Here is a 24859-nt window from a genome sequence, read left to right as displayed (position 1 = left end):
TATCGGGCCCGTGTAACAAATTTGAGCCATTTCCGAATAAATGTGTGCACAAAATCGTTAATAAAAGAATGCAGGTAACGGGAGCTTTTAACACGGGAGCAGGGAGTGCTTTAAAACTCATATTTACATGTATTAATTTACCTTGTAAAATTATCAGTCATAGGCATTAGATATCTGATATTGCCTGATTGGCGAATTTGATTTGCCTATTGACTCCATGACATCTACAATTTCGCTTAGTTAAACGTACACATTTTAAAAAAATTGTATATATAATAAGCATGTACTCCAATCAGGTGTTGTACTTTACAGAACGTTTTTTACGCGATCGCCGAGCGCTTCTTTTTGGGGAAGAACAGTCCTAATCAGACAGCAAATACATAATACAGCATACAGACGTTTTTATTAATATAATTATATATAATTTATGAATAAACTATTTAAGTGTGCTTGAATATGCAAATTTTAAAGCCAATTCGATTTGTATTAGACAATTAATCTACTAAGTCTAGTGTTCGCTACTCGATCTTCAACTGTCCGAATACAGTCAAAACTTTTACAATGAATGTACATGTACATTACATTTTTAAAACTCACATATTCTTTCAGAATCAAAAAAAATTAATTTATAAATGAATAAAATTAGCAATGAGTTTGCTTTTTAATGAATCTGACTACCACTGAGAAGAGGTTATACCAATATTGTGACCCTTATTATTTTACGGCCTGAATGTAAATAAAACCTCAACTTGTTTAAAAATGGTTTGTTTTATCGTGCCCGTACCTACCGCAAGCATGTAACATTGGACTTCTTAAGCTGCCTTATCTCGAACGCTTTTTAAATATATTTCAACTTTTACTTACTACATCCTGCTTAACACTCTCTCTCTCTCTCTCTCTCTCTCTCTCTCTCTCTCTCTCTCTCTTTCTCATAACTCATAAAAATTCTAATATTTTGTTAGCCAAATGAAGTATCACATTATCATAGATATGTGAATATCGCCTATATTTTGTTGAAATTGGTAGTGTAATGCATTTAATTCTCAGCAGCAAAATGTCACAAACGGACACAAGTGAATTTATTTACATTTCAAATCGTACGACTGTAAAACGTACAATTGTATTATATTCATTGATGGCAGCTTTTTTTCCCCTTTATTATACGAACTATGATTTAAATCAATGGTTTGATGCATCGTTAACCAATATAATTGGAAATGTAAATAACAACGAATCAATGGGCATTGGAATGTGTGATGACGTATAAACACGAGAAGCATGTGTCCTACAGTGAATCGGCTGTCCACTAGCGCGGCATCTCCTCGGCCCGTGTTATGAAAATGTACACTCAACGTGGTGGGTTTGAACTGTTAACGTTTGCAGTTTGATAACTGAATTTTATTTTCCAACAATAAAACTGTTTCATGACATAGACAAGAACACAAAGAACGCCTTTTTTTCAATGACAGCCATACTATCTATTTTTTTTTTTAATTACGAGAGCAAAACAGCAATACTTCGTAGGTAATAATATAGTCTTTTTTTTATTTACTCTTTAATATCGTTAAAATCTGAATTCATTGTGTTTGCAGCTACATAAATAAACCCGTGTGTGCATTACAACAATGCGTATATCTTGTGTATTGGATAACGGCAGACCGCTCGCTAGTCCAGCCGCGACCTATTTTCTCGGCCGCGGGCAAGGATCGGATACGTATAATTGTTTACATACATGAAGCTCGGAATACAGCTAGCAAGATTTTAAATGCGACTCAAATACATTGCATAGAAGCAATTCTTATACACATAATATATTTCCCTAGAAAAGAATTAAACTGTTTAAACACTTTCCGAATGCAAGCTAGTACACTGTCTATGGTAGTAGGTAAAGGTATAATCTTTTTTATTTACTATTAAAATCATTAAAATCGGAAGTTTTGTGTTTGCACCTACATAATAAAAAACCATGTGTGCATTACAGCAAGACGCAAATCTTGTGTATTAGATAACGGCAGACCGCTCGCTAGTCCATTCGTGACCTATTTCCTCGGCTGCGGCAAGGGATCGGATACGTAATTGTTAACATACACAGTTCAGTATACAGCTAGATTTTAAATGCGACTCAAATGCATTGCATAGAAACAGTTCTTTTATCCATAATGTGTTTCACTAGAAAATAACTAAAATGTTTAAACACTTTCCGTGTGTAAACCGGTACCCTTTATGTCAGTTATACGCACAAATACCCCGTTTATTTGCCAAATAAAACACAAATACATGGTAACAAGTCTGGCTTTTTACACTCATATTACGCAATACCCGAACAAAATATTATTGTAACGACATTAATAAGATCATAATGAACAACTTTTGCCGCGACAGCCATATCGAAATCTTAACCGCTTTTGAGTTATAAAGTGAAAACTTTGAAGGGTTCTAGGTCCTTAATTTGAGGGGCCAGCCCCTTTTTCTAGGAGTCAAACAAAAGATCTTGTAAATATAAATTTTTGTTCTTCTACATGTCTTAACAAAATATTTGTGAGAAAAAAGATAATCTAAGAAAACCAAGCAAAATCACAACGCTTTTTTCATCTCATTTTTCGAGCCCTATCGAGCTTTAGCGCCTTTTGTGCCTGAAATTTATTAATGCCTTATTACATATCTACAATCTTTTGTCTATCATTCCTGAAATTTTGAACTTAATATCTTTTATAGTTTTTGATAACTCTCTTGGACAAGCCGACACTCTGAAAATCAAGAAAACGTCGATATTTCAAAAACGGAAATGACGTCATCGACCAAAAAAATTTCCGATCAAGTTTAAACTAATGTCAATAAGATCTGCAAATTTTATTAAAATCGATCAAACAGTTTTTGAGTAATCGCTGACACAAAATCGGTAAGAAAAAAAAAGGAGAAGAATGAGAAAAAAAAACCGAAGAAAAACAATAAGGTCTTCCGTTGGAAACGGAAGACCTTAAAAAAGAAACCGTAGAAAAACAAAAGGGTCTTCCGTTGAAAACGGAAGACCCTAATTAAGGACAGGACTAGTAGCCATTTTATATACAATTTCGCAAACCATAAACATTGCGAATAAGTCGCGGTACGATAAATCGGCTTCCCCACGACCGGAAGTTCTTTCTTTTAACCACAGTCGAGCTCTAGAGCAGACGTACTTTTTAGATTGTTTATCCATCTATCGCCATCACCCATTTAACTCGGCAAAAATGGCCACCTGTTAGGTCCAGGGACAATCCCAGGGTTCCTAGGAGAAGACGGGAGAGTATGGGTCAACTTGCCAGAGGCAACTGCCAAAGACCGTAGGAAGCGGTGCAACCAAAGCAACCCCATTTCACTACGCCGAAGCCGGCGCCGGACATGATCGCGAGCCAGCCTCAGATGCCCCCTACGCCGCCGGAACAAACTGCTCCACCAGCAGTAAGAAATGCATCTTCAGTGGTAGAGACCGAGGCGGTAGATCCCACGGTATCATTCCTGACCGGATTCGTTCAGTCGTGACGGCGGTGAGTTGCATTTTGCATCATACCCTCACCAACATTTAAGTTGTTCGATTCTCTTGGTGCTCATATCCCCAAAAGCTTAAAAAACAAAATTTGGGAGGGCAAGTTATAGACTTATCTCTCCTTGTTAAGACCGCTTGCGAACTCCATAATGATGAGGCTCAAGGGGATTAAGGTTAAGGACGGGCGTTTGTGTACCGTAATACATACTTCAATATTGATAAGTGGTCTTGAGCTTTTTTGATTTTTGTTAGCATTATGTTAGAAAAATTCCCAACAAGAGCCCAGGAATTGCTAAAATATCTTCGGGACATAAGAATTGCCGATAATAGGTCAAACAATTGGACAAAATATGAGGAACAGTTTCGTTTAAGAATGTCTAACCAACCTCAAGCTTCATGGGGCCATATTAACCAGGGGTTTTGATTGTTGTATTCAGAAAGAAGTGTTTTTGAAACGGTTGGCTGGCGCCTTTCATTTTCAACCATTTTCCAACCTACAGGTTTCTCCACTAGGCCTGATACTTAAAAAGGATGCCACCACTCTCTCCAAGTTTTTAGGACCATTTGCTCCGACATTGGTGTCCAAATCGCCTATGAAAAAACAGTAGAACCTACCCATGTCCTTACTTTTCTAGGCATTGATTTAGACTCGCAGAACATGACTATGCGACACTGAAAAATTAAACCTCCTTAAGGAAGGAGTCTTTTATGGTTTTCGACTTGTCAAACGTAAAATGGATTAATTGTTCATTAAATCAAGATGAAAGGAAATTATAATAGAGTATTTTTTTTTCTTTTTTTATTATCGAACAACTTGGCATAGAAAAAGTAATCAAAGTTTAGAATCTAACAAGGACTATATTTTTGGCGTAATTTTGGCGTAGGAAAATATCACATATTGCGCAATTCAGAATTGCTGCAGATTAATGAGTCTGGTTTAGCATTTTAAAAATAATAACATTAATGTTGGATTTTTTCACTAATGTAAACTAATATGATTCTTGGGTTTCAGAATATGTGTTTAAAATATGATTTGCCTATCAAACTACATTTTTATAGGCTTTTTAAAGTGCCCTTCTATACACTGATTTTTGTGAAAAAATCACTAAAATCAGTTTTTCTCTCTTATTAAATGGTCAATAGATTAGCTTTTCTGTCAATTTTCTATCTTTTTAGTAAGTCTTTATTATACATAAAAATCATAAATATTTTATTATTGGAAGCATGAAAAAATAATAAAAATTCCCTCAAAATTTAAGAAAATTAGACGAAATGCGGGCTAAGCAATATCAGTTTTAGTGTAAATAGTTATTCCAATTTAGTAGTATAAGCTAATAGACATTCTAATATTCTTTCATTTCATTGAAGAATAGAATCTTCATATCTTAAATAAATGACTACAGAACTACAAAGAGCTACACTTGTTTTCATCATCCTTTACGTTGAGGAAAAAGGTAGTGACCTTGACCTGCTCTAATGAGAAAACAAAAAGGTCAAATTTGATAAAACTGATAGAATCTTTTTGTAATATGATCCGTTTGACTCTGTCAAAATTTCATGAATTTCTTATTATAAGAAGTATGTTTGATAACGAGAAGACTCCTTCCTTAATTCTACATTAGCTAATTTTTTACAGCAAAGAAAGTGTCCTTGAGACAAATGCAGTCGCTTATTGGACTTTTAAACTTTGCCTGCAAGGTAGTTGCACATGGCTGAGCTTTTTGCAGGCGCCTTATAAATTCAACAATAGGCATAACCAAACACTAATACAGAATCAGAATAAAAAAAACATCAAAGCAAATCTCAGAATTTGGCAGGAAGTTTTGAAATCGCACAATGGCATATCTGTATTTACTTTTCAACCATGGGTACATAACACAATCGAACTCTTTACTGATAGTGCAGGGGAGGGGGGGGGCAAAATGGGGGCTTGGTATTTACTTTAAAGGGAAATGGGCACATGGGTCCTGGCCTAACTCTTGGGCAGAACAAGACATCATTAGGTATCTTACCTTCTTGGAACTCTTCCCAGTGGTAGTTGCCCTCATATTATGGCAAATCCAAGTTATCAACCAATCTTCATCCAAGTCTGAGAGGGTTATGAACCTGGTCCGCAAGCTTGTGTTTTTTTGCCTCGAGTCAGACGTTTGCATTAAGGCATTACACATTCCTACAAAACAAAATTTTATAGCCGACTCCTTATCTCATTCACGGTGGGGCAGATTCAGGCGTTTCGCACCACAAGCAGACCTAAAGCCTACTCCTCTACCGATCCACATCTGGGAAACTTAAAATTGGAAGTAAATAGATTACTCCATTGTTCTTTAGCACCATCAACTCATAAAGCATATTCAGCGACCCTTAACAAATTTTATGAGTTTCTATTCAACTTTAAAAATACTTGGCCAGTGCCAGTTATACAACTGCTACAATTTATGGGGCACCTCTCTATTCTAAAGAGGTCATACAGAACAGTTCCACTGTAGATAAATGCAATATCCTATTTTCATAAAGGAAATGGCCATCAAGACACAACCAAACTTTTCATAGTGATTAAATCATTTGAAGGGTTGCGCAGATCGGCTGGGATAACCAAAGACACAAGAATCCCCGTATCACATGAACTATTTTCCAAAATTACTTATTCATTACCCAACATATGTAACTCCGCATATGAGTCGGCATTGTTTTCAGCAGCTTTCATCCTCACATATTTCGGCTTGTTTAGAGTCAGTGAAAGCCTTGCAACGTAAAGACATCAAGATCAAAGCCAATCTACTCATCCTAATCACCACAAAAGTCCAAGACAGATCAAATGGGGGTTTCCTCTGTTGTTGACATAACTCCACACCCTACAACTTCTATCAGCCCAATTGAAACCATTAAAAGTTATTTAGGCCTTAGGGAAAACTTATCCCAAACCCCCTGCTTGTTAACACATTTAAACTCTAAACCCCTTACGAAATATCAGTTCCAGTCTGTGTTACAAAAATCTTTGGAATTTATTGGGGCCCCTGTTCATTTTAGGTCCCATAGTTTTAGAATTGGGATGGCAACAGAGTTAGCTAAACTAGACGCGTCAGAGTCAGAGTCAGAAATTAAGACCATGGGAAGACGGCGATCAGTATTTTATTTGAGTTACACTGGAACACATCAATAGCTCAATTTTAAACTAAACAAAAACATATTTTAACCAGTTTAAAGTTTTGTAGGAGGACCTAGCATTTGTATCGTGGAATCAATCTTCAATCCCCTTTTGGGCAGGACATCACGCTGCGACATACAGACCTAGGGGAAGTAACCTCAATTTACCAGCTACATCACCTGGCTGGGACGTAGGGAAATGTGTAGGGATGAACTGGACAAGGCTATTTCAGAATATATATCTCGGTATCCACCTCCTAATTTTCTTTTATTTCACCTGGGTGCTAATGACTTGACAACACCAGAATTAACAGGCATACAGCTGACTCACAAAATACAGTGCAGCCTTTATCGCTATAACGTGCCCCTTCCGAATACCACACTTATATTTTCATCCATGTTGCCAAGATTATAATGGCATGGTGTCCCACCCTCAGCGGGAAAAAGATAAACTCCAAAAGACTTAAAGTCAACAAGGCCATCAATATGTTCATTAGTGGATGTTACATCAACCACGATACAACCTTAAAAATCTCAGAAATACAATTATTCAGACATGATGATACACACTTATCAAAAACAGGCTTGAAAATATACCTCAATAACTTACAAGCATCTCTCCAAATGTTTTTAAACAAAAGCACCAAAATGTACCCTCCTTAGCTTGCCTGACATTGTCCCCTTTTCATTCCAATCCCAAGTACATGTTTATAATTTAGTGGGGGGGGGAAATAGCTAGATAACTATATCCTGTGGCGGGGACTGCGGGATACTTTGGTGCATGATGTGATCAAGTGGCCTCATAACCTGATTGTCTCCCCCCCCCCCCCCCCCCCCCCCCCCCCGCCACAAGGCAGGGGGGCGTGTTCGGGATGTTAAACATAAGTATATATAAAATATATACATGTAACCCCAGATGTTAATATTAGTGGTCCATAGCCTGTCATGGCTGGCTCCACCTCCACTTCGCACAAGCGGGGGGGGGGGGAGTCTGGTAAGTAAGGTATAAACAAGGTGGCACGGGAGACAGGGATAAGGGCAGTCACTCATTCATTGGTCCAGAACGTGGTGACCGTTCGGATCGAGCACTTGTGCTTACACTCGGCCCCCTGAGTGCCCATGGTTTTCTTGGTACTCTTGTAGGTATCCCCAGTTCCCCACAAAAAAATTGTGGCCTACTATTACCAATTTTATTTTGTAAGGATAAAAAACTGTTGTGTTTTGTTCAACTGTGCCTTAAAAAACAATGAATGTATTTCGACTCAACATGTGTTATTCAAAGCATGTATATGCATTTAAAGGTCTGGATCGTGCTTGTCTGTCTGTGAGATTATCATTAGATATGCTTTGTGCATAGCCCCACTGCGCGTCCAGCAGATGGCGGCCAGTGGCAAGGTGGCACCAGCCACGTCGGGTAGAACCTTCCTGTTTCTAATTAGTAAATTAAAATAAATATTCAAATAAGGAACTTTAATTTTATGGTTTTTATTGAAAGAAGGAAACATTCAACTTTGTTATTTAAACTTTAGATGATGCACTTCTCAATCAAAATAGATATTGCAAGTTTTGCCAGTTTGTGACATAGAACCTAACCGAAAATACCTGTTAATTTGCGAAGCTAAGGATTAAGAAGTGTTTCTGCACTACTTTTGACTTCAGTTTCAAAACTGCTTGGTTTAGTAAGTTTATTTATCAAAACTGTTTATACTCTTTAACTCTATCTAGTTTTGCTAGCAAGATGGAACGCTTCCCTTGCAATAGATGGGAGGAATTAACAAAAACATAAGGTTTCTAAGTTAAACACATCTAAGAAAATTCTTGTTTCTATCAAAAAGGAGGATCATTAAAATGACAGTTCATATTTGTTTGTGACTTAAAATCCAATATAAAACTCAATTGTCTTAAAAATATTAATTCTATATTCATTTTGATATAGATTAATAATTTTTAATGTTACTTTTGAATAGGTAGAGACTCATTGTGATGCCTGGTATTAATTTTGTAAGAAAGGGATATTTTATAAATAAAAAAATATAATACTAATTGCAGGTGAATGCTTCAGGTTGTGTTAAAATTTTCTAGGGATGATATCTCTTTTAAAAGTTATTTATCAACAACTAAATTATATATGCTAAAAAACTTCAGGTTTATAGCTTTTTCATATATTTTTTTATTATGTTCTCTGACACTTTTTCCCCTCTCACGAACTCAAGTTCGAACGTGAGTTTAAATTTTTCTATTCATTGTAGATTTCTGCTCACAATTTTTTAACTATTACACAGTGACAACATACACATCATCTTTTCGTACAACGACGATGTGATGTGTTCCAATGCATTCCATAAAAGACAATGTCATCGCAAAATGTATATCTGATTTTAATTTTTGCGTTTTCCTTAATAGGTAAGTGCGTATCAAATAATCCTGAATGGTTAGTGTTTATATTGAAACAATTGTACATTTAAAGTCGATACTATGGAAATGTGTGCAACATTTGTTACTTTGTTTTTTTTCCTCAGCATATTTCATATTTTGTTTAATATTAAAAAATCCAAAATGTCCACCGAGATTTAAAATCAGCTGAGTTTCCCCCAGTAGGAAAAAGCGCCCTGGTATATATTACCCCTCCTGTTTTTAGCTTGTATCGAAATTTTAAATAGTTAAATTGTCAGTGATAATTTGAAAATAATTTTAAAAATCTGGGCTACAAAAAATTGCACCTGGCATCTATTTGCAGTGATTACGTGTCAAAGCATACATAAAATTCTACGGCGTAGCATCTCTCAAAGAAGTAAGACCACATTGCAAACATAAAATGGTATAAAAGAACAATCTAAAGAAAACAACTTAAGAAAATCAAAGCAACTTACCATTAACGCCATGAATAACTCAATGATAAGTAAAAATGGTTGCATTTTTAATGAGGTAAATGAAATTGACCAACGTTCATTGATTGTGATATTCAAAGAATAGAGGATTTTATCTCGGAGAAGTTGTGTTTATATGCCAGATTATCTAACTACATATTACTGATTGATACGAGTACAATTATAAGTCATTAATGGACGTTACTTTAATCATTATCACAGAGAAAATTCTTAACAAGACGTCTTACGAGAAATGAACAAAGTCTACACCATATATTTGAAAAGTATTTAAATGCATCATAATTTTTTTAGACTCTATCATTTAAAAAAGAATCGGAATATTGGATAATAATTCCGAGATCTAAGACACTTTTTTTTCAAATGGTTTTATAAATTCATTTGGCAAATAAAAAAACACCTTTGTCTGATGTAATCTAACAATAATTATAAAAGTCAAATAACTATCCTTTCTTCAAATCAGAATACGATAATTTTGTTTATTTTAGCAATTTTTTTCAATTAAATTTTGATATTCGAGATCCTGCACATTTTTAAAAATGAAAATTTAATCCAGGGCGAATATAAAAGAATAATTATGCTAGAACCAGCCACGCATATTCTTATACATATGGTTAAAATGAGAACAGGGTAAAATATAATGTCATTCAGGAGGAAATTATATGCTAGTATATATTTTCTTAATGGGTCAAGGGTAATTCTCCAGGGGGAGAGTCTCAGCATAGTCATCAAATATGGGCTTGTAGAAAAATCACACATGATTTTTGTTTATTTTATTTCCAGAATGTTTGTGCTAATAGTTTCTCTTTCATTTCTCTTTAATTTATATGTATTGAGACTTTACAACATGGTCATGGTTATTTTATTTTGTAACTGACATGATACCACTCAGGAAAAGTTGTGGGGTGCAAGATTGGTTTTTATGGAGTAAATTGTACAGCAGTCTGTAAGTAAGATTTATTATACATTCACGTACCATTTCTAAACAAAAACAGTTTTAAATGTGCTTTTTTTTGACTGAATGAAATATAAAAATCCCTTAAAATATGCAGTAATAATTTATGTTTCTACTATAAAAAGCACCAATATAATTGTGTACTTTCGACGAATTTTTATGCATTTTTGTAAAATATGTATACTCTGTTCTGTATTCATGATAAATCTAAAAGTTTTGCAAAACCATTTCACTCATATACATATTTTTATTAATATGAACACAAGTTTGAATTTAGATGTAGATTGTGACGTTGGATACTATGGTAAGACGTGCAATTTACCATGTCGATATCCTAACTATGGCAGTCTTTGTCAAAAGAGGTGCGACTGTAGCGAAATGAAATGTGACCACGTTTACGGGTGTGGAAACGGTATTAATTTTAAACATATTTGTAAAAAAAATCAAAGAAAAAAATAGATGCTTTTAAAACAGAAATTTAAAAAGAGACCGTTCCATGTCCTTGGTTCAAACAAAATATAGATAAAAATATAGTTAAAAGTCAATGAACGAAACACTAGCAATTTGGTCAATCGTTATACTTGTATGAGTAGATTACATGTATTTGGATTACAACATGTAGGAATTCTGTATGGGATTTGAAACAAAATAGGCTTATGTTAGTCAAATGACTAAATTTGTCTTTGCTTCTTAGTTCAGTTTAACCGCAATACAAGAGGTTCCTCTTAACACTTTTATCCTATCAGATGTGTGTGTAACATTTTTTGTTATGAAGTTGAGAATGCATACAAAAAGATATCGAAATATCAACGACCAGATGTTGAACACTCGTCTTCAACACTTTTCTTAAAGTAGATCCTGTGTTCTACGATGTCATACTTTATTGTAAAACTTTGAATTTTTTAAAATTTGTGCAAGATAGTTTTATATTCGAGAAAAATACATAAAACCTTACTACTATAAGACACCTTCCTTTTTTAAATGTATACAGTTGTTTAGTTATGATAACTTCGAATCCATTCAGAAACTTTGCCAATATTTATTGAAAGCTTCGAAGCTGAGAGAAAAATTAATATGTTAATTCCTTATGATGTTATCTGTCTTACGTATATTTACATATCTATTATATATTAACAATATTGTACACCATTTGATATATATACCATGTAGAATCCCCCGCCATTCTCCTGTTAATTGTATGTATTATATGCCTATGAGCCACATGGCTCCTTTGGTCAATAAAGAATTTATTTAGTGATATATTTTATGTGAATAGAATCACATGGAAGTAACTAGAATTACTGTTAAGTTCAAGATATTCTCGCGGCTTGATTTTATCCTTAATTTCCATTTTTTAAAATACATTTTATCTATGCTAAGGGGAAATAACTCTTTTTCTGACCTAAATTTCACTTGTATGTCCAAATGCTATAATTTTTCTTATCCCAAAAATTAATTTTAAAATGTGTTTGTAGTTTCACTTTTCTGACACAATTGACGATAAAATTAAAAAAAATAAACAAGTTCCTGCCTACAAATATTTTAGTAAAAGTAATACTTTTAACAAAAAAGTACGGTTTTCTGATGCTAAATTTAATGCTTTAGTTCATGTTTATCTGACAACTCAAAAAGTGTGATTACATGTATATTTTTTCTTATAAAAGTCTATTAAATTAAAATAAGTTCTGTTTTTCAACTTTCATCAGAGAGTTTTACGGGAAAGGAGTTACCTTAAAATTTTTCAAAATTTTCCTGTTCAAAGCTCAACATAGCTTAACCGAAAATGAAAGCAATGAAATAGCTGTTTTTTCCGATTTTATAGCAAATTTTGTGCACGTTTTTAAATGATTGTAATACGTAGTATTTGTATAGTAATAGGCATTGCAGTAGTTTTCCCGGTCAATTACGCCATATTTCGATAAAAAAAATCATGTACAAAATCTGTTAACAAAACAAACGACATACATAGGGTATCGCGTTATTTCGCCTCATGTTAATATTCACCCCTGGCGTCAAGAGGGAAATGGTTGTATTACGACTTTGACATCTCTATAAATAAAGGTCGTAATGTTCAGACAAATTACTAATAAACCTGTGTATGTTTTGTTCGCTAATATTTCTGAAGTTTGCTTTGTTTACAATCGATGCATAGCATGCGGGTTGAATAGCCCTAACCATTCGGGAGACGAAACTAAACAGTACCCTTTTCTAAACATCCCATGACGCATTTTGGATTGTTTTTTCGTTTGCCCCAAGAGGAATTATTTTTATTAACTTTAAATATCTCTAACTTTGAAAGAAGACCGATTTTGCTAGTGTAAATAGGAGAAAGTCCATAACTTTCTAAGATAAATGGTTTGTATGGAAAATTATTTGATACTATAATAACAAAAAAATCGAACTAAGCAGCTTTAATAATGTATGACAAGCATTTAAAAAGTACACATATATTATAATATAATAATCAATTGATAAATATAGAAGGAACTGGTGATAAATTGTGTGTGTGTGTGAATATATATATATATATATATATATATATATATATATATATATATATATATATATATATATATATATATATATATATATATATATATATATAGTTTGTTTATATTATATGTAATAAGCATGCCTAATGTGATGTAAAACAGTATAACTTTAACTGAACTAGCATGTATCATAACTACATACTACATTTTTTATGCAAACAGTGTAAACAATTTACAACATTTCATCAGCGCCCATACACAGTTGTCATTTAAGAGAGATAATATGAAACTGTTAATTCGCACAGCCTTAAATTCTTCCGCTGACAAAAGATATCTATACCGTTCGGAATAATGACTTAAAACCCTAAGTTTACATTTTAATCTATAACTTAACATTTTGTTCAATTACAGGGAACGAGAAGCCTCTCAGCGCTGTTATCATAGGAAGTTGCACTTCATCTATGATTCTTACGATGATTGTTTGCCTATTAGTTAAGGCATATAGATATAGACACAAATCAAAGAGAGAGCGTAAAGAAAAAGATAATCAACAATCTTCATATATAACAAGCCGAAGTCACCGTAATACTTCGAGAACTAGTTATACAGGTCTTGAAACGTATGAAAGCATTGATGCTGAGGAATACCAGAATGCGCCAAATACTTCAATGAGAGAGTGTACAGAAAAAGATAATCAACAATCTTCATATATAACAAGCCACAGTGACCGTAAAACTTCGAGAACTAGTTATACAGGTCATGAAACGTATGAAAACATTGATGCTGAGGAATACCAGAATGCGCCAAATACTTCAATGAGAGAGTGTACAGAAAAAGATAATCAACAATCTTCATATAAAACAAGCCAAAGTGACCGTAATACTTCGAGAACTAGTTATACAGGTCTTGAAACGTATGAAAGCGTTGGTGCTGACGAATACCAGAATGCGCCAAATACTTCTTTCTAAGATAGTTTTTTTCATTGATACATGGATACTTTAGAAACAGTGAAAACAATTCTTCTAAAGTATGAAAAGTTAAGTTGCATCTTTCACATGTACAAAGTATTGTAAAGATGTATTCGTTTGTTTACTTTTTGTTTTTACTACTTATAATGTTTGTCATGTATTATCTGATTAAAAACAATCCTTTCTAATCATATAAAAAAATTAGTGCAGTTTCTCAAGATATGTTCCATAATAAAGTGCCTCAGAAAAGTGCGATAAAAAGTTGAAAACAAATCGGATTATCTCTTTTGTTGTCTTTAGAGTGGATTATTTCTATACTCACAAAAAATGGGGATGCTATAATTTTCTAATTCAATTCATTTTACTTACTCGTACCAGATATATAACTTGGCACATGAGGTACAATACAACAAATATACACTATAAATACACACGTATTTACATTTCTCAAACGTAACTAAAGACAAGAGCCTGTCTTATAATGTATAACTCTTGCAAACCGTCTTTGTGAGAACAAGTAACAAAGAGAGCATCCTGCCATATGAGATGACTTTTACTTAAGTTGCTTTTTATGAATAGCCAAATTGAACGCAGCAAAATTGCAGACCTATTTGACAACAATACATCCAATTATATAGAACTGAAATTAGTCAAGCCTTCCATGCAAAAAGGTGCAATATACGCGACGTGCGTGCCTCTTTGTTAACGCAATAATTATTGTGTAACATTAACATGAATTTTGGGATGCATACTGTGTTGCGAATTCTCGTGATTATGTAAAATATTCAACCAGCTCATTTATTAATGTAATGATATTATCATAATTCTTTTTTTATATCAGGCTTTATCAATATTATTTTTTGAAGTACTTAAGTATTGTATTTATATTGATATAACATTATGTTTTATGCAGGAGTTACCCATAGGCAATACAGTTGATTGGTTATGTTGAGATACATTATGCTATGGACGAGTGCATAATTCATGAGGGGGCGCAGCCCCGAGTGTTTTATGCATTCGTCCACAGTGTATCTCAACATAACCAATGCCATTGTATTGGGTAAATCAATTGCACTATAATTAGCTTTCTGCTATTTTCTTATGGTATTTTACCAAATGGCACTGTTTATAATATTTTTTTTTATCTGATGTTCCTTAACCCTTTAATATTGGATTGGTCCATATGCTATGGTGTATTTCGGGATATTCCACATTATTTTAAAAAATCCGTTCATCTATGGTACCAACGAATGATTCAAAATTGATTTATGGTCGATGGCTACCAAATTCTGTAATAGTTATTGAATTTATTTAAAAACAAAAAACTGCAGGCACAATATAGTGAGTGGAATTTTAAGTACAATTGAGGTAATATTCTATTAATAACATAATCATATGGAATCCCTACACAATGATGCCTAGATTAAGCCTGCATGTCACTGATCACAGAATTTTATAAACTACCTTTGCTACTAGCACAGTATATAATATAACCTGTTGTTGTTTGCACAGCGTCCACCTTATTCGATTAAATGAATCATCGCATGAATCGACAAAGACGACATATTATTCATAATATCTGTATTAACTCAGTACTAGTACTGCTTCTTTATTTTATTTTTTAGTATGTTCTCATATCTATGTAACACATTAAGAAATCTAAGGCATCTTCGCTAGCCAAGGGTTTCTAGGGTCTTCTCATACTTCTTAGATGAGATGAGATAGACTGATAGATAGATACATGTAGATAGATATACATGTATAGTATTTATGGATAAGTTTTGTTTTAAAGGTTTGTGTGGTATAGTTTTAGTGACTAACAATATTTGCTTCATTACGTAGATTTATACTTCTTATGATTTTTTTTCGATATCATTTATAAAATTGAACACAATAAATAAAAAGACTGCTGAAATTTTTTTTATTTTTTAAGGATTTAAAAAAAATTGTATACGATTTTTTCATCGTGCGGTAGGGGAGCGTTGCCTTTGCACTTTTATTACATTATGAAGCTTTGTAGGAGAACGGTATTAGAAATACCATAAAAAAGTAAAAATTGTACGCCGTTGAAATGTTTTACACAGAATGATGCTATCCTCGAGAACATTTTCCTTTTTTTAAAAATAAATAATCCTTTAGGGGCCTATACCAATCTTCATTATTGATGCTCCAAATATATAGCAAAATTTGGTGCATTTAAATATTTTGAGATGGCCTCCACTAAAACCCAGACGGTAGAATATAGTATTTTTACATATAAAATAGGAAATGATATTACTAATCGTGTTTAACAAAAATCTAATGTAGTATTTTTTAAATCTGCTTCGATGTGCGGAAAATGACAGTTTTCTATATATTCCTTGAGTAAATGTATTTCTATTTTAAGATTGTCCCTTAAGAGAACCAGATGGTCGATTTTCTTGAAACTTTGCAAATAAACTAGAGTTGGTTCTAATGACATATGGTTAAAAAAAAGAGTTTTGCTATTGTAGTTTTTCCGCAAAAAACCCAAATCGGCCGCCTAAAATGGATCACGTGACATACATCTCTGTCTATCAACAGCAATGACGACGACGATAGAGGGGTAGATAGTTGTGTTTGACAGATTTGGCAAGGAAAGAAAAAGGGACAGACTTAAAACGATAGGAACAAAGGGAAGATCGTCATAGGAGACTATGTAAATTGATGGAATAGGAATTAAAGACAAATTAAACTTTGAAAGTTTCCATCATAAAGTTGTAAGGGTTTTTCTAGTCAGGTTCGTACGTGCTCCATATGTTCCATGTCTTTACTTTCTACGTTATGAACCACAAATGGATTTTCGTTTAGAGGAATTTTTGAATAAAGAATAAATAAAAATTCTTAGTACATACATCCCTCAGAGTAATTCACTCGTTTACCATGTCGATGATGCTAAAATCGTATTTAACATAATGATTAACAATTAATATCGTTCTACATTAAGAAATTATACTGCTTCGAGCATCATCTGATATAAGAATTATCTAATTAAAACATGAAAAACGTAATTTTAATTTGTGAACAAACTGTTTTTTCATTGTGTTTTCAATGCTGGGGTTTCTTGCACTCATGGGCAGTTATAAACAGACGTGTAGCAAAGTTTAGAGACAAATAACTAAAGACAGAACATGTTTCATGGACCTAGAGTTTGTGAGACTTTTGATTATAAGAAGCATAACGCATATTTTTACTCAAAATCATGTGAAAAATTTTACTCCAAATACACCATGTAATAAAACAATTATTTTCAGAAAACCGTTATCGTGCCTGTTTAGCAATTCTACAAGCGGGTAAACAAAGATAAACATTGTTTTTTTTTAATCAAAATAACATTTTTATGCTTTTGGTACACTTTTACAAGTCGTGAATATGTATCTGTTTTGTATACAAACTTTATATATCGTGTCAAAGTATATTCTACATAAAAGAGTATTGTTTGTTTAATAATGATTGATGCTTTGACTAGGTCGGGCGCGGATCCGAAAGTTTTTTTTCTAGAGGAAACTTCAAAAATTTGTGTTTTAAACTCTCTTTACCTTTTTCTTACACCTTTGTTTGTGTTTGTTTGATTTGTTTTTCTTATTTTGTCTTTCTCAAGGATTAACATTTAGTCAAGTAAAATTTTAATATTTGATCACAAGTACCCCAAATTTAAGATATAGACTATAACCACGATGTACATTTTCCCGCGATTTTAACTGCAAATATGAAAACGTCAAATAGTTTATGTGATCTAAATTTAAATATCAAGACATTTGATGTGGGCACAAATAAGAATAATCAACGCGAAGTAACTCTTAAGAGTTTTGAAAATGTTGTAATCATTGCAATTACATGCTTATCAAAACATATAACAAAAAAATAATTTTAAGTTTGAAAAGTGTTGTTTAAGAAAACCAGAACTGTTTTTTCAAAACAAGTACTAACAATGAAGTGCAAGACTACGGCATATTGACGTACATTGTAAATAAATTACTAGATGAAATAAAGCAGCAGTACACGTAGTAAGACATCTTTTAGATTTTGCATTGACGCATCATGTCTTGCACATATTTAAATATTTACTTCTACCGGGCATGATTCTCTCTATTTCTTACGGAAACTTATAGTTTATTGCTAGCTATATAGAAACAGTCAGACTGAAACCTACACGACCCGTTTACCGATTGGTCAAAACCGACAGCGACCTAAGAAAAAGCGATCATTGCAAAAAAAAATTACATTACCCGCTATTTTTTTCTGCAATGTCACTACCCTAATATCCCGCATGAATCACCAAAGAAGTCATTTTATTGTAAACGTACAATTAATAAAGCCGTATAATAGCAAACGCACCCCAAAAAATTAATTTAAAAGGCATTTGTTCCACATTACAACTTTTTGGCACACGAAGAGGAAGAATTTTATGCCAATGTTAAGATAAAATTAAGCATTTATGAATAGAAACCAAAATTTGTCTGTCGAATTAACAATATCGTTTTAATTTTCAGTACAAAGGTCACAATATGTTCACAAATTTTACTAAAATTATATTAAACAACTGCTAAAGACAGCTCACTCTTATTCAAGGTTTTCTATGTCAAAAATGCAAGAGAATGGTTTATAGAAAAGAAAAAATCGAGTTGGTTTAGTGAAGGTTTTCTCTCCCCTTGCCATCCCAGCATACGTACCCTCATACAACGCTGTAAAAACTTGAGTTAAATATTTTTTATACAGCAAGGTGTGCTTGTTCCAGATGAGGTCAAGTGTTGTGTTTCTCATTTTAAAGATAACCACTTGCGAGCGAGGCATAAAGTTGAAACGTCTAAACTCAGAAAAGTTTTTTCAGTAATCAACCAAAGTGAAATCACAGATTTACTCAGTAATTGAAGGGAAAATATATTGCGAGGGTTATATACAACTTGCATTTAGAGAGACATTAAACATATGTGACGAGGATTATTATAATCTAACGGCTCTTTCGTACGCCCAGTTTGAAGATTTGGTTAGTTGTCATGTTCTAAACTGACTGAGATTCAGGGAAAATAAATACCCGATTTTTACGTCAATGTGTGAGAATTTAATCATCGTAATTGTGATCCTATACGGGAATGAAGTAAGATAACACATTTCTTGTTTTTAAAAGGGTATTTTGTCAATGTTTTCAATTGAATAAAAGAAAATTGATGCATAAAACAATAAGACATTTGATAGTTGCTAAAGTATGTCCCTGGTTGTTGATAAACGCATATAAAATACATGTATCGTATTATAGAAAGTAAACTAAAATGAAATTTTAAAAATGATAAGTAAAAAAGCGTCCATAACTAATAATGCTAGGACAATGACTGTGAAACTTTTTTTCAATCACTATACATTATGAGAACTAGAATCTAAGATTTTACTGTGAATGCCCTAAAATCACGAAGTGTTACGGAAATTGATACGCTTTTTGTAAAGACAGAAACGAATACCAGCCCTATAGGTCAATTCATTTGTTATTCGCAATATATCATTTGGTTTGGTATACAAAATGTACGAGGCACACTGGCACTATTAAAAGATAATTCCAGGTATGAGAAAAAGAAATAAAGGACAACTGGAATGAATAATTATTATTCAGGAATTTATGAAATCACGTCGGAGAATCTTCCTATTGATAAATGTACCAGTACGAAAGTTTGATTGATCCATTCTTTATATGGGATAAAACACTTGTCAATTTCAAAACCATCCTTGATTTTCAATTAGGATTATCCATTCATTTATTTTAAGCAACAGCTAATTTTTCTTGAGTCATACTACATGTATATATTTTGGTTTTACTTGCTACACACGTATAAAATATACTGTATTAAATTATATAATACATTCAGAAAAACTTTCTTTTGGTATTGTTAAAATCCATCCATTACCTTTTCATGGTACCAGAGGAAGGAAGTGAAATACAGCTTTTGCATCCGTGTTTGCATATCCATGCTTATATTTATTTGAACACACAGGCCGAATTCAAGCTGAGGTGACCTGATTACAGTGCTATTAACTAATCTCTTCTTATAAATTATATTTAAAGGATAGAACAACTTAATATCATCCGAAACAATAAATAAATTAGAAAATTCACGTGATCATTGATAATCAGCGAAAGGAACTGATTGATGAAATACCGGTATTACGATGAACTTTGTGTGGCTTGTCGCTTTATTAATGTGTTCTGTGCAAGGTAAGTAAAGTTTAAAATTTGTTAATATATGGGAGAATTAATTCACGGCTGTCGATTTACATAGTACCTTCAAATTTAACCCTAAGGCGGAAATGAGTTTTTAAAAATCTATTTATTTAAAGACCAAAGAATTTTCTGTTGGTGGTTTCGGGGCAAAATTATAATTAACAAAAATTATCATGAAGTTTTCATTTTAAGTACACGTGATTTGTAATACCTGACAGTTTATAAGTCCCCTACCGGTTTCACCGAAGGGGACTTAAGCTTTCCGTCCGTCCGTCTGTCTGTCTGTCCCACCCAGTTTTCCACACTCTTTTCTTAATGCGTTTGAGGAGTAATATGAAATTTGCTGAACAGCTTCAAAATGTCAAAGTATAGATCAAGTTTACACATTTGTAGCGTCTGGTTGACATATTTTAGAGAAAATTAATTTTTTTATATTCCAATGTTTTTAATGTTCCGGTTTGTTTTCGGTGTGTATTGAATAAATGAGGCAAGTATGTAGTCAGTAATAATATCGTGCATTACTTGTACCATTCCTTCTATAGTTTCTAACAAACAAATAAGTTTTGTAAAATAGTGTCAAGCATTGTGTTGTAAATTTAATCGACAGGGTTTTTTGGTGTTATTTCAGTCGGGTTCGTTATCGGGTTGGTCTGTTGATACAGAGTACAGAAGATGGTAAAAAATAATATTCTGCATAACAGTGCATTGTTTTCACAAATTTCTACCAGAAAATACGAAATGTACTTGGCGAAATTACTGGATATAAAATAAAGAGTATTATTTTACCTATTTTCTTTAATTAAATTTCTATATCAACGATGTAGTTTGAATTTCCTCTGTTCTTAATCGCTGATTAAAGCAAAACATATCGTTTATAATAGTTTTGAAATAGATGTATGCTTCGAAGCTTTCATAGAATAATACAAACCGGTAGGGAACGTGTATTGCTTATGCAATACTCTCAGAATGCTTATTTTTTAAGTTGTCAGTGAAAATGTAATACGGTGAAGTCGCCAATTATGAGTCGTCTCCAATTCCGGATCGTTCGTGTGTATTTCATGTCACCTTGTTAAAATTGAAGCATAAAAAACTTAATAAATACATTGATCAAGAACTATGGTCCTTTCTGTCTTTTTCTGTCGAATATAGAAATCAAGCGCTTTCGAGATGGAGATTTTTATACATCTTTGACATGTTATTTTCATTATTTACGCTGCAGCGTGGTTGATGTGAAAGTTGTGGGAGGGCGTTAATGGATGAAAAATATTGCACATGCATTCAGTTTTATGTCAACAATTATTCAGAATGATAACTGCTCAAATAAATTTACACCAATTAAATAATCAATCTGAAGAAATTTCCCCGATTGCGGGTCACTATATACCTGAAACATATTTTTTCTGCGGATTTACGATAACGTGAAAGAGAGAAAAAGATTCAATTAAATAAAATGATCCATCCAGCTCAGGTGTCATTTTGTTTATCTTGTTTGTTATTTTTCTTATGGTTCATTTTTCTTTTTGTCACAATGATGACATTATGACAATCAATACGGGCCGCCCGAAGTCCGAAGCCCGAAGACCGCGGTCCGTTATTTGATACACACTTAAATATTGTTACTGCGTTTCTGCGGGATAGTTCTTTTATAATAGAATTAATATTATGCATATTTTTATGAATTAAAAGTAAATTTGCATGTAGAAATATGTTTTATGCCTTTTAAAAGATATCACATAATTTTTGTTCTACTCGTAAATGAAAAATATGTCATACTTAGTAGATAGTCGTGTTTGGCGCGTTTTTATCGAGACTATAATCTATTCGGAAAATTCGGAGTTTTTCATTCTGTTCAAAACAATGCATCGGGATCGGTATGCGGGACATACTAAAGACCTGAAACACTAAAGACCTGAATGTCATTAAATGTTATATAAATGATATATTTGAATTTCTATGTGCCGTGTCAATAAAATAACTTTGTGTGTGTATTTATTATATTTCCGTGTAAAATGTGGTAGAAAATATCATGAAATGACATCCATATCAATTATTTACGCAAAAATATGACAGAAATGAAAATTTGAATTGAATGGAAAATTTGAACTAATCAATTTCTATTTTATCATGTGGTCCCTTGAAATCATATAAACTAATGCATTAAGTTTTCATTCAATACAATGCAACAAAAAATGGTTTGAAATACATAATCTCCAAGAGAAAAATGATGAGTTGAACTTTGTATTGTACAAATCAATGTGTTTTTCATTACTTCATACTATGGCAATGATCAAACAATTACCGTTAGAAATGCTTACAGTAACGAACTCGATTCTTTATGATAATAGCAAAATGTTAAACTTTAAAATAAGTTGCTGATTTGTTACGTTGTATATTAAAAATTTACCATAAAAACTAGTTCAACCAACTTTTATTTTCTTCTTTGGGGTGTGTTTTTATGTAAACAACCAATGATTCACACAACAATTATATTTTTTGCGGCCCATTTGACGCTTGCGTCGATGATTTCTTGTTCCATTCTGAATCACGACTATGATTTACATTTAGAAATTGGTCCCTGTTACTTGAGTATCAGTAGTTGTAAATGTATTTTTTTTGATCGGCATTATTTTTTATATGCTGCAAATTTATAAAAATTGTGTTTTGAAACGATTACCCGATATAACTGACACTTTGAAGTCACATGACCCGAAAATGGAGAAAATATCCGAAAGTGGGGAAACTCACTGTTTTACTCACGAAATGTACCTTCAGTATACATAAAGTATAAAATTGAAGTAGAACAGCTTTGCAAAATATTTAAGAAAAACAGTCTAACGTGAACTGGAATTGCCGACTTCACTGTATAATAAGGCTGCATCCTAGTCTACTTTCACTTAATAATGAAAAAGGAATACAGGTGCCTAAATGCTCTCAGGGACCTAAATAGCACTTTAGCATTGATTGATATTGTATATTTAACCATTTTGCAATATCCGAAACGTGTGAACAAATCCAGATGAATATCAACTTCTATTCGATAAATAATTTCAAAAACTTGAAGTCATATCGGTATCAATTCACGCGATTATGTAAAACCAGTGGCTATGCAAACTTATTATTATGTATTCTTTTTTCTTAAACAATAAATAGGCATTATTATAATAGTTAACCTATTTCTACATGATGATAGGATGTGAGGTGGGATTTTTTGGACCACACTGTTCAAAACCCTGTATGTACCCTAACTTCGGCGAGCGATGTCAGGGAATATGCAATTGTACTCAGGATATATGTAACATAATAACCGGATGTGCAGGTTTACATCTAATCTTTATTCAATTACTTACCTAATCATGAAATGGACAAATCGTGTTAGAATAATCAATTAACAGTATGATTATAAATATTTAACTAAAAATATCAATCAGATTAGAAATATTTTTAGTCATATACACATGTTTGCTTTGAATTTTATCTAAGCTTTGTAATATCGCATATTTAAGATATTTGTTATATAAAGCATTCATAACATATATATATATATACTGAAAAAAAAACAATGACTCAAAAAATCTCTTCTCCTATACAGAGTGCCCGATCGGGTACTTTGGCAAGCTTTGTATACAAGCTTGCAGATATCCTGGCTTCGGTGCCCAATGTCAAAAACCGTGTAACTGCTCTGAGGAAAATTGTAATCACATTACTGGGTGCATGATTATTCAAGGTAAGATTAAAAAAAATACAACATAGCTAACAAACAGTTGAAAAATACCTGGGATATAAAGCTGTTTTGTATCAACATGTACACTTTAATTTTATGATAATTATGAGATTAAACATTTGAAACAAAATGTACTTATATTCCATTAATAAGTTCTTTGTTACATATACTTTCCAACAAGTCTCCAATGATATGGACACGACTTCAAATTCAGCTTCAGTATGTGAAGATGGGTACTTCGGACAGGGCTGCATTTCACCTTGTAGATATCCAAGCTTTGGGAAAAAGTGTCAATACGAGTGTAAATGTGCCCGCTCGGAATGTAATCACATCAAAGGATGTGATAACATGAAAGGTATATGACTAAGTTAGAAGTAGGAATATCATTCATTTTCCAAAAGTTAATATGACAGAAAACGTGCGTATAGTTACGTAGAAGTGGACGTTAAAATAGATGATTTATATACCAACAAAAAAATTTACAAGAAAAATGAAAATTCAATAAGATAGACAAAATATTTTATAAAATATTATACTTTCTGAAAGCTTTTGTGATTTGTTGTAGTCTAACCAAAGCTGATGTTTTGTAATTCAAATCCTGAATGAGCCTTATGGGTTTTCGTAGATTCATGAATTTGAAGCTATACTGAAAGGTTTAAGAATGCTTTCTACGTTATTTGGCTATTTTGCTTAATCTAGTATTATTTCTGTCTTTTTTTTCTCTCTTTTGTAAGACTTGCAAATATTTTGAAGATTAAAAAATTATTTCAAAACGTTTCTCAGTATAATTATTTAATTTTATATAAAGTGATGTTATTCATGTTCCGTAGAAATGTGACAGTTTAAAACAAAAATTAACCTCGGATGCACTATATCTTACCACGTTTTGTATGAAGCTATCACTGAAATATTTTTCTCTCAAATTTTATAAAACTGTAGGCG

The 24859-nt window shown here is 32.7% G+C and overlaps 1 long non-coding RNA gene across 1 annotated transcript; it reads left to right on the top strand.

The window, feature by feature from the left end:
* The first annotated feature begins 23391 nt into the window (after positions 1-23391).
* On the top strand, positions 23392-24599 carry LOC105339715 (uncharacterized). Its single transcript, XR_010711503.1, has 3 exons — positions 23392-23512; positions 23786-23920; positions 24099-24599. It is a non-coding gene; the product is annotated as an uncharacterized lncRNA (long non-coding RNA).
* The last annotated feature ends 260 nt before the right edge of the window (positions 24600-24859 follow it).

This window comes from Magallana gigas, chromosome 3 (assembly GCF_963853765.1).
Source record: "Magallana gigas chromosome 3, xbMagGiga1.1, whole genome shotgun sequence".
Lineage (NCBI taxonomy): Eukaryota > Metazoa > Mollusca > Bivalvia > Ostreida > Ostreidae > Magallana > Magallana gigas.
Note: the sequence above shows the minus strand (reverse complement) of the source record. Positions and strands in the feature narration are given on the sequence as shown.